At 43.9% G+C, this 12,017-nt stretch overlaps 1 long non-coding RNA gene across 1 annotated transcript in view; it reads left to right on the forward strand.

Moving 5' to 3' along the window:
• The window catches only part of LOC110346553 (uncharacterized), a 34,135-nt gene that overhangs the window by 21,596 nt on the left and 522 nt on the right, over positions 1-12,017 (forward strand). Inside the window, exons 3-6 of the long non-coding RNA XR_002390660.2 lie at positions 4,839-4,992; positions 8,635-8,758; positions 10,583-10,853; positions 11,065-11,419. This is a non-coding gene — a long non-coding RNA (uncharacterized LOC110346553). The remainder of the gene's footprint in view (positions 1-4,838; positions 4,993-8,634; positions 8,759-10,582; positions 10,854-11,064; positions 11,420-12,017) is intronic.

Genomic DNA, 12,017 nt, shown 5'->3' on the forward strand with positions numbered 1-12,017 from the left:
TTATTTCTGATTTCATTTTTTCCAGATCCCCTTTTGTTGCCAGTTCAGTGGGTCCAGGTGGTTGAGTATCAGAGTGTTCCATCTCATTTCCCTTTGGGGTTGCTGTAGGTGATCTGGAAGTCTGGTTTTGAGACTTATTTACATGTTTTCTCATTTTGACTGGGCCGGGGTCTGTTACCGCCTGCAAAGATTACCTCCTCTGAGCTGGGAGAGGTGGGACAGGGGTGGGGAGCAGTGGTAGGGATGGTGACCCAAAAGCCCTTTCCTGTGGGCTGGGAGCAGCGGGAGTGATGGTGACCAGGAAGCCCCTTCCTCTGGACCAGGAGCAGTGGGATGGCGGCTCAGAAGCCCCTCCCTCTGGGCAGGGACCAGCGGGACTCAGTACCTTGGTCTGGTGGTCTGGTGTCCTCTGTGTCTTTGTATTGTATAACCAGGTGGCTGCCTGTCTGCAGCAGGGTGATTCAGCGTCTTCCATGGGACCTCTGTAGGGTGTGTACAGGCCTGCCTGTCTGTAGCGGGCTGATTAGGCGTTTTCCCCGTGACTGGGGACCTCGGTAGGGCGTGGACTGACCTGACTGTCTGCAGCGGGGTGATTCGGTGTGTTCTGTGAGACTCAGCACCTCGGTAGGGCGTGGGCATCAACAATCTGTTTTCATCTGAAAAGATTTACTTACATATAGAAAATATCATTGAGGTATAACGTATAACTATTGTTTATTTACTAATTTTACAAAAAGCTTTGGGGCCAGGGTTCACCCAGGGACTCACACATACTAAGCATGTGCTCTATCGCTGAGTCACACCTCTGGTGTTTGCTTTATTTATTATTTACTCATTTTTTCTGTACTGAGGATTGAACCTAGGGCCTATGCACTGTACTACATCTCCAAACCTTTTTGTTTTTTAATTTAAAAATTTAATTTAATTAAAAAATTTGAGACAGAGTCTCACTAAGTCACCAAGTCTCACAGGCTGGGTTCAAACTCGTAATCCCCCTGCCTCAGCCTCCCAGAAGTGCTGGGATTGCAGGTGTGTGTCACCACGCCCTGGGTGGGACTATTGGAGACCCTCAGACCTCAAGTCTAAGGCTCAGTGTGTGCATCTTGACTTGCCATTCATTTGCCATCTTGGGAAACTGAACTGTCTTTTCTGGGCCTCAGGTTCCCCCACTTTGAAAGGGGCCATGCTGCTTCACAGCGATTAACAGACCAAACAGACAGCATGGAAGATCCTAACCGCTTGGCAATTCCAGTTGTACAGCTCTTAGATTTCCTTCCTTCTAAAGTGCACGGATGGTGCCTGTCTCTCTCTCTCTCTCTCTCTCTCTCTCTCTCTCTCTCTCTCTCCTGTCTGTTTTTAATCCTCAGCGCTAATAATGAGCAATACACAGCAGGCCTGCAGAAGTGTGTATGGAGGGGTGGAGGGGCTCTTGGTATTTTCAAGGTGCCTGTGCTCAAGAAAGGCTGTGGTTCCTCCTCACTGAGCTTGCTGGCCCTTGGGTGGTGGGTGCCTTCCCACCCCGGCACCACCCGGCACATACTGGCTCAGCCCAAGGACTCCAGCAGGAAGGAGCCGAACCTGCTGAGGAAAGCAAAGGGCGCTGGGACCATCATGTGTGTTTGGCCTTCTTTGCAGCCACTTCAGTGAACAGAGGCCTTCCGGTCACCGATGCCAGGTAAACCTGGCGAGCACTCATAAGGAGAGAGTCTTGCAGGACACTGGGAATAGTAAATAACCCCAAAGAGATCACAGGTGCTGTACTGTAAGTGCTTCAGTAAACTCCATAGATCTGTTCCAAGGGAGAGAATACCCTGTAATAGCAGGAATTAGGATCTGTTAAAAAGCGCACACAGGGTCTGCAGAGGTCGCTGGCTGTGGATGAACACTGCTGGGCTGTCCAGCTACGCTCTGCAGCTAGTGAGGCTGTGCAGAGCCCTCAACCTGTCAGGGAGGCCACCGAATCACAGGGAGCCTGTGTTGGCCTACAGCTCAGCGCAATGGGCCAGAGATGTGGATTCCAATTCCTTTTCTGCTACTGGAGTATAAAATGAAAAAAAGCAAGTCAATCAGCCCCCATGGGCTTCCATTTCCTAACCTCTAAAGTGGGTATTAAAATATGTTTGCTCTACTACCTTGAGTGTAGCTGCAAGGAATGGAGGGTGCATTTAAAAGTGTTTGGAAAATAACCCCAAACTCTCTTTGCAGATATTTTGCAGTGACTCGGGCTATCGCTGCTGCTGTTTGCAAGCCTGTGTGATCTCGTTCATAGCCCTCAGTTAGGATTTTGACTGTGGGCATGGTTTTCACTTTGGTCACTGTGCTTTCTCTCCCCATGACCACGCTATTTCATTGTCATAAAAATCACCTCCTTAGCTCAGAGTGAAAGTTGGAGCTTTGACTTTATTTATTTATTTATTTATTTATTTGGTACCAGGGATCCAATTCAAGATCTTGTGCTTGGAGGCAGGTTTGATGCCACATCTTCTGAAATGGAGCCAGACACATAATACGAGGGCTGCTCAAAAACTATGGTTGTTTTGAAATTAAAGAATGGATTACAGTAAAATATGCATTGGCACTGACACCCCTCAAATTGTGGCCCCTACTCTGATTACACCTATCCCATCCTTTTTTCCCCCCTCTGAAGCAGTTCTGGGAGCCCTGTTTCATGAGTGTCTTTACAAGGTCTGATAAAAGACACAGCGAATGCTGTTGCCAATTGCTATACAACAGAAAGGCAAGCTTGTGGAAACAGAATGCTGTGTCCTCATCCCCCTCATTCACCTGATCTGGCCCTGTGTGGCTTCTGGCTCTTCCCCAAAGTCAAAATGACCATGAGATGTACACATTTTGAATTGATTCATGACCTCAAGGCAGCTGTGACAGAGCAACTAGAGATACTCACGAAAGAGAGCTTCCAGAACTGCTTCAGAAATTGGCAAGAGCCAAGTGAGGTGGTGCACACCTGTCATCCTAGCACTTGGGAGGCTGAGGCAGGAGGATGGCAGAATGTTCAGGGTCAGCCTGGGCTACCCAGTGAGTGAAAGTCCAGTCTGAATGACATAGTGAGACCCTGTCTCAAGAAAAAAAGAACAAAACTGGCAAGAATGTTGGGAAAGAGTGTTGAAGCGAGGAAGAATATTTTGAGGGACATTAATGGCAATATGTATTTTACTGTAATACATTTTTAAAAATTTAAACATTCTGTGTATATTTTCATCACACTTCATATATGCTCAATCAATATTTGTTAAACAAATGAATGAATAATCTCCATATTAATTAGGTGATTTTTCCAAAGAAGTATTTTTAAGCATCCTACAAGTTTCTTTGGAAAACTGACAGCTGGTGAAGAAAACTTTTTGAGGAACTATGATCAGATAACAGCTCTCATCAGTAGGTTAAGAGCAGTAGTGGATGGCTAAATGGATGGCCAGCCCTGGGCTCAGCCTGCCGTGACACCCTGTGGCTGCCGGGACTTGAACTCAGTGCATCAGGGCACAGGACACATGGGAGCTGTTTGCAGACATACGAGCTCAGAAGGGTTACTATGTTTTCGTTTTTCCTTATAGTGGGTGGAATTTTCACAAGGGGTTAAGAAATGTGGTTGTACATTAACTGGAGAGTTTCTGATGAATGAATCATCTTCATTTATTCAGCAATTCCTGAGTGTGCCTTGTGTATCAGGCATTGGCCTACAGTTCAAGGTTCAAGGTGACTAGGAAAGATGCATTCCTTGCCCTATGGGTCTCATTTTCACTTGGCAGATGACAGACACTTGAACAGGCAGGCACAGCCTTTGTGACAAGAGCCCTGGGAATTCCCAGCAGCATCACCCTGGCAGTCCGGTTCTGTTACTGTCATGGGATACCTGAGGCAGGCTAACTCTGCAGAAAAGAGGCCCCATTTTTCATTTGCTAGTGGACCCTAAATATTTGATAGGGATGGGGCTATTCAGTGGTGGAATGCTTGCCTTGAGTGCTCAAGGCCCTAGGTTCAATCCCACACATTGCACAGAATGAATAAACAAATAAATTAAGTAGCCTTGTCTGGACACACGATGAAGCTGGTGCCCATAAAGTCCCACGAAGGAATTCCACTGTTGAGCAGCTAGCAGAAGGGAGCAGGTCTGAGAGAATGGCAGCTCTGCTGGCTGTCTTGCTGTCTCATTCAAGGTGGGCCACCGTTCCCCCGAGGGAGGGAGAAATAGGTGTGAAAGAAGTGTGCGCTGCTGGGAGTGCCGAGCAGTGCACCTCAGGGGCTGTAGGTGGCTTTGCTGATTGCCCAGCAAGTGCAGCTTCCGGTCCTGTCCTTTCCACTGCCTGTACATGCCCAGCTTTGTTTAGAACTCACTGAGGCCCCCCAGCAGCAAATTCTCTTCCTACTGCACTGACTTGTGTTTTGTTTATAGATCACCCTGTTCTCTGAAGCCCTGACTTCTATTGTCTTTTCCATGCTGAGCATTATTCTTGTATATTCAGTTGTCATGCTGTGCATTTATTTTTTCATCAGATATACTTAATGCTAGTTGGGGATGGTAGCGCATGCCTGTGATCCCAGCACTAGGGCGGCTGAGGCAGGAGGATCACCATGATTTTGAGGCGAGCCTGGCTACATAGTGAGTTCAAGCCCAGCCTGAACTACACAGTAAGACTTTGTCTCAAAACACACACACACACACACACACACACACACATATAACACATATACATTTACTGCTACAATTGCTGAGAGTAAATTATATACTATATATCCTATAATCCTGTTGTTAGATTTAGATAGTATAGAATATTTTGAAGCAAAAACTAAAGGTTCTTTCTTCATACTACCTCTTGCAGTGTTCTATGCCTTCTGCAGTCACCTTGGCCGTAGCCTTCAATGACAAGTGTCCCTCTTACTGCTGTGGACCCCTCCTGCTCGGGACTTGCTGACTGCCCATCAGCCTGAGAAGTTCACAGTGCCTTTGCCGAGTGTCCGGAGCCCCCAGGAAAGGTGAGTCAAAGCAGAAAGGGAGCAGACTTGGGAGTCACCAAAACCTCGGTCTGGACTTAGGCTTTGCTACAGTGCGCTGCAAATATTTGGGCGATTATGTAATTTCTTTGCTCCTGAGTTTCCTCATCTACAAAAGAAAGACAATAAGGGCCGTCTTGCATGGCAATTGAGAAGAATGATTACAGTAATACACTTAGGGACATCCAGCACACACTCACAGTTCAGTGACAGCAGCCATAACGCAGTGTTCAGCACTTTCTCCTGAAAAGACCTGCAACCCAAGGCAGACAAGGATATTCTCTTGTATAAAATAGTAACAAGCATTCTCTCTCTCTTTCACTCTCTCTCCCTCTCCCTTGCCCTCTCTCTCTCTCTCTCTTTCTACTGAAGATTGAACACAGGCCCTTAGCACTGAGCTACATGTCTAGCTCTTTTTCTATTTTTTCATTTTGAGACAGGGTCTCACTAAGTTATTAGATTGCCCAGGCTGATTGCCCATGGCTGCATCCTCCTTCCTCAGCCTCCCAGAGGGCTAGAATTATAGGCATGCACCACCAAGCCTGGGTTCTATTATGCATCTAAATATAATAGATAAATATATACTACATGTAATAGCATATAATGTAATTTCCAAGGCTTATCTTGGAGGGAGAGGGGTAAGGAGGGGAGAGCAGAGGAAAGCAGAAAGACAGGATGTGTTGTGTACATGTACCAACTCCCCTTGATGAATGTAATCATTCCGTACTATGAACATGTGCTAATACAAATATAAATATGAAAGAAAATAAAGCAGAAGGATTGCTCCTTCAAATTTGTAATAGGGGATTTCAGATCTCTAAAAACTGAGATAATATTGCAATAAACATGGATACACCTTTTCTCTAGGTTCATCAACTATTATTAATCAATTGTTAATCATCACTAATAGCATTATACACACACTTTTTTGTTGCTGTTGAACTATCTTAAAGCAACTCAAAGACATCATTAGTCTTCATCTTTACACATTTTGGCACACAAGTCTCAGTGGTAAGAACATTTTTCTGGAGTGGTGCACTCCTATAGTCCCAGCACTCTGAGTCAGGAAGATCACAAGTTCAAGTCCAACTTGGGTAACGTAGCAGACTCCAATAAAAAACTTAAAAAGGGCTGGCGATATAGCTCAGTACCAAAGCCCTGGACAGTCACACACACACACACACACACACACACACACACACACGGACACACACAAACACACACACAGAAAAGAACACTTTCCTGTGTAACCCCCTGCATTGCACCTATGAGTGTAATAATGAGATCACCCGTAGGTGGGTGAAAGCCTCCATTATCCTTGTGCACCTCATATTTCAGCCCAAGCTGTCATGAAGAATCCCTATGGGTTCGGAGTCAGAGGCCGCCTGAGATGACAGCTTGGTGGGAAGCAGGACTTAAGGGCCGGTGGTGCTGGGGAGGAGCAGGCAGCCTTGCTGACCGCTGACCGCATTCTCTGGTCAGGCTGCATTCCCTGAGTCATCTTTCTTGCCCCCTGGTGTCTCTTTGCTTCCTCACCAGTTAGGTTCCTGACTCTGAAGTCGCTTTCCTTCCACCTGGGGGAACTGTGTGCCCGCCTTGGGTTTCACCTTCCCTGAAGACATCAGCTCACACCTTGGACTGCTATTGTACCTCTTGTGCAGCATTTATCGAACATGCTCTTACATTGTTGTTCTCAAATTGTCCTATATGGTGTTTATGAAACTAGACTTAGGTTCTGCATGTGTGGTGGTGCACACCTGCAATCCCAGTTATTGGGAAGGCTGAGGCAGGAGGATCGCAAGTTCTAGGCCAGCTTGGGCCACTTAGTGAGACTCCATCTCAAAAATTTTAACAAGGGTTGCCTCAGTGGTAGAGTGTTTGCCCAGTATGTGTGAGGCTCTGAGTTCAGTCCCCATTACTGGAAAAAAAAGACTTCAGCTCCATCTGGGTAAAGACAACACCTTCCAAACATAATAAGTGCTTAAGAAATATTTATTAATTGTATAAATTAAAATATTATTATATAATTAATATAACATTATTAGTTTGTTATTTATAGCTAATAAGACTCTGAGTAATAAATCCTGCACTGTCAATGAAAAAATGAGTTTGCACAACTCACACATGGTCAGCTGCACTCCCAGTTGCTTTGTCTTATGGGCTTGTCTTTATCAGTGACACAAACCCATCACTTGAGTCTACACCAGAATAGTGCTTTCAATTAGGTGGATGTGAAAATCCCGCCAGATGCCAGGTCTGCGACGTTATTCAGACAGCTTTGAGGTTGCAGTAATTCAGATGTTTCAGTAACTGAAATAACTGGATTGTCACATGATCTGCTCTATCGTTTCAACTATTATTATTTGACACATGGAAACACTACGCTTCCCCATGGCTTTACTTCTGGAACCGAAATATTGAATGCACGAATCTATATTCTTATTGATTCACTCATCCTATATTTACATTGGGCCTAAAATCAGACATGATTAAGTTCCCTAAACTTGTACATTTTACCATGATGTGGATGTTTAGTTAGCCACTACACATTTTTTAAAAGCTTTCAGTAAGACTTATTTCCATTTTCTTAAAAACTGGGATCATGGTAGACGATTTGTATTTTTCTAAAATGCCAGGAAAACTTTGAGTCTCCCCAAGTAGCACAGTTTTAGTCATAAAATGACTCCATTTAGGCTGCATAATTTAGGTTTAAATAACAGCAGGAGGTTTTCTTTAACTCTGTCTAATTATGAGTATGCTCTTGAAGGCAGTTTGTTATTTACTTCTGAGTTTTGATGCTTTTTTTTTTTGACGGGCATGTTTCTCTCCCTCTCCCTCTCTTTTTTTTTTTTGATTCTTGAGACAAGGTAGCCTAGGCTGACCTTGAACTCAGTCCTCCTGCCTCAGCCTCCTGAGTGCTGGGAGCACAGTTGTGCGCCACCGCACAGGCTCTGAGAGACTTGTTTCCAGAAAGCAGGAACCAATCAGCATTTCCCAGGGCTTGAGTGTGCTCCCCTCTTTGGGTTTTGGCCCTCCACACGCCAGTGCTGCAGCGGGCGGTGGGGTCACCCGGTGGCCTGCTGTTCCCTTCCTTTCTGTGTGGAGGTCTTCCGCAGCCTGCACACACAAACCTGGTGTTTACTCATCTCACCTTTATTTTGAATGTTTTCTGGTAGTGGGGAACGAACCCAGGAGTGTTGTATCACTGAGCTACACCTCTAGCCATTTTTATCTATTTATGTATTTTTAATTTTGAGACAATCTCACTAAGTTGCCCACGTAGCACTTGAACTTTTGATCCTCCTGCCTCACCCTCCCAGAGTGCTGGGATTACAGGCACGTGCCACAGCATCCACATAAACCTGATGTTTAAAAATTCGAATTTTGTTTGGGTTTTTTTTCTGTACACCTACCTAAGTTTGGATTCCATTGAATTTAACAGAAACAAAACAAAGCAAATTTATGCCCATCAATAGTTAATTTTACTTAAGTGATCTTCATAAATAATCAGTTTGGCTAATGTTACCATGATCCCACCAGTTTTGAGATACATTTCTTTAGAACCTTGTTATAATAAGCTCAGAAGGTAAGCTGTAGTGATGCAATCTAATACTTTCCCCACAGCTTCCTGTAGTGTTTAGCCACTTAGAGGGACTTACGCTTCAGCAGACACCATGGTCAGCCAGGTAAATGCCAAGCTCGTTTCTTCCTGAGGCCTTGTCCCGAGTACCTTCGTTCTCAGGCCGAGGTGAGTGACGGGTGACAAGGATCCATTCACGTACTCTCTGGGGCATTGCCTTCAGGGTGCAAACTTCCTCTAACACTCAAATACACAAGGGGTGGTGAGCAGTTTAAATTATGTGAGCAGTTTAGCTTTTAAAAATTCCTTGAAATGCTTTGTCACTGAACTTAGATTGAAATAGTTCATTGATAGAAAATTAGAATAAATCAAATTTAAATTCAAAATAATCAAAATTTAGTGAGCAAATGTACTTACCAAGTAGCTGGGATTAAAGGCGTTTGCCACCATGCCCCAGTCTACATATATTTCAGTACAAGGGAACACAGCAGAGGAAAGGTAAAGTATTATTTTCTTGGTAGGTTTCTCAAAAAGTGTTTATTTTTCCTTTCCTCTCCTCTGCTTTCTTTTTGAGACAGAGCCCCGCCTTGTAGTTTAGGCTGGGTTCAAACTTCCAGTGAGTCTCCTGCCAGTGCCTCCATGCCCAGCTTCCCCTGCTCTCTTTTACCCTTTCGAGCTGTTTCCAAGTTACTTTCAGTAAAAAAAGTCCATCTCTTGGAACAGAATGGAGGCATGAGCAGTCTTGCCATACCAAACCAAATTCATCATCTTCCTTTGTTCTCTCTCTTTGTTCACCTGTCTCAAAATGGTCTCTTTCTTAAACTAGAGTCTGAAGAGTGCTTTTTGTTGTTTTTAATCAAAAACATTTCCCATAGCATTTTTCCTTGTATGGTCTTCTTAAATTCTTTGACTTTAATTTCAGAAAAAGAAAAAAGTAAGCAAGCCAAAATCCCTCAGTACTACCAAATTCCAATTCCAGTCTTCAGAACACAGTTTTACTTTCTAAATTGTTTCTGGACTGCTCTTCCTTCCATACATTTCCAGTCTTATGTCAGCACTTTTGAGTTTTTCCCACTTGGCCTCCCTTCCCCTGGAAAACAGTCTGCCCATATTCACCCTCACCATCACGATTTTCTGCTTCGTGGTGGTCACTTCTTACGGAGACCTATGCACCAGTTGTGTATTAGGCTCTTCCACCTGGCAGGTGCTATTCTGACGACAGCCTATGAGGCTTTACAGGTGTGGAAACTGAAGCTAAGATAGTACAGTATGGTAGACAAAATGACAACCCCAGCCCCTGAAGATATTCATGTTCTAATCTGTAAAGCTTGTGCATACATAGATTATGTTATGTGGCAAAAAAAAAAAAAGGCCTTGCAGATGTAAATGAGGGTCAACATTTGAGGTAGGGACTCTATTATGGGTCAGCTGAGTGGGCCTACGCTAGTCACAGAGATCCTTAAATGCAGAGCACCTCTCCTGGGCAAATTAGAGAGAAATGTGACAACAGAGAGAGGCTATTGGTTTGGAAGCTTGAGGAAGGAGCCACTAGCAAAGACACAGGCAACTTCTAGAAGCTGCCAAAGGCAAGGAAACAAGTTTTTCTTTAGAGCTTCCAGGATAAACACAGCCTTGACTACACCTTGGTTTTAGCCGAGGGAGGCCCATGTCAGACTTCTGAGCTCCATAAATGAAGGACAACAGGTTGGTATTGTTTAGTTAAGCCATTGAGCTTGTAGAGCTCACCACAGCAGCTATAGGAAGCTAAACAGAGTGACTTGTTTGTAGCCATAAAAAGCTCTAAGAAATGGAATCAAAGTGGAGCTTGGTGGTGCAGGGCTATGATCTTAGCACTTAGGAAGCTGAAGCAGGAAGACATGAGTTCAAGGCCAGCCTGGGCTACATAGGGATGTCATGTCTCAAAAATCCAAACCAAACTAAAACAACACAACTGGACTCAAAATGTTACTGCTCTATTTGGCTATCTTCCAGGCCCTACTGCTGTCTTATTGGTATCCAGAAGATGGGAGCGAGGTCTCCTCAGCACATCATGAACCTAAGCCTGTTCTCTGCCTTGATTCTTCCTCTGCATCTCTGGACTGTCAATTCGTCCCTGCTCTTGACTAACCTGCACAGGGCATGCACTTCTCAACAAAAGCCAAGCTATGAATGGCAGCAGAAAGACGTCCATACTCTGTGTGCATGTCCTCTACTGCTCCACTAACAATGACGCTGAAAAACAAAAGATAGAAATTTAAAAAAGGTAAGTGGAGCCTGTATTGCCCATGTGGTATTTGCTGACAATAAAAATGCCTTTGGTTCTACATAGAAGAAAAGGCGTGTTCCATTCTATGGTGGCACACTTGAATTGAAATTACAAGTTAATTTAGTACTCAGGCTGCAGCTAGATTTATACCCACTTGCCATCTCACCGCTGTCCTTATGGCACTGTCTCTCTATTGCTCTATTTACAGAGGAAAAATGAAGACGGTGATTTGTAAATATTGACCTAACAGAGGACATTTTGGAAAGGATTGAAGGAACTCCCTGTACTTTCATACCCTCAAAGTGGCGGGAGCACACAAGTCATCTCAGTAGCCCGCATCTTGAGAGACTGGACTGCTCAGAGCTAACATTCAAGACAGAAAACAGCGATAAGTAGTAGAACAACAAAAATGATCAGATGACTGAAGCTATTCTTAAAATAATATGAAAGATCTTGTTTTGTACAGATATTCATGGGATAAGGTCTCTTCCTTTGCACTGTGGGAATCCCTGAACACTGCGTCTGAAAGCTGAATAAGAAACAGAGAGGTAAAGGATGAACAGGTATGTAAAGAGCTAATTACTTTTCTTCTCTAACAAAGAGATTGCTAAATACTGGAGCACAATGCTTAAGGAAATCATGAATGACAAATTTAATAGTTCTTTTGTTTTATTATTATAATTAATATTTGCAGTGCTGGGGCTCCAATGTTGGTCCTACAGCATGCTAGGGAAATGCTCTGCTGCTGAGTTACATTCCCAGCTTGTAAGAGTCCTTTTAGAATAGAACATATCCTTTATCTGTTAGTGACTGTTAAAGTAAAGCCGATTTTGGATCTGAGAGAATGGCTTAGTTGATTCCAATAATTTATTTTTGTAGAATTATTTGCTATTTTTGGTGGGTACCACTATCTTCTTTGTCTGTGAAGTTGAGAACTGAGATGGATTTTTCAGATTTGAAAGCATCTTCCAATCAATATGTAGCTTTAATGATGGCAAAATATTTTTTAAGTCAACTATTTTTTAATCACCAACTATTGGTGATGCAAGCCTGTAATCCCAGCACTCCAGGTGGCAGAGGCAGGAGAATCAAAAGTTCCAACCCAGACTGGGCAACTTAGAGACCTAGTGAGATCCTGTTTCAAAAACAAAAAGTAAAAAA

This window comes from Heterocephalus glaber, unplaced genomic scaffold, assembly GCF_053883595.1.
Source record: "Heterocephalus glaber isolate CG9 unplaced genomic scaffold, H.glaber_assembly_v1.0 deba00000896, whole genome shotgun sequence".
In the NCBI taxonomy this organism is placed as follows: Eukaryota; Metazoa; Chordata; class Mammalia; order Rodentia; family Bathyergidae; genus Heterocephalus; species Heterocephalus glaber.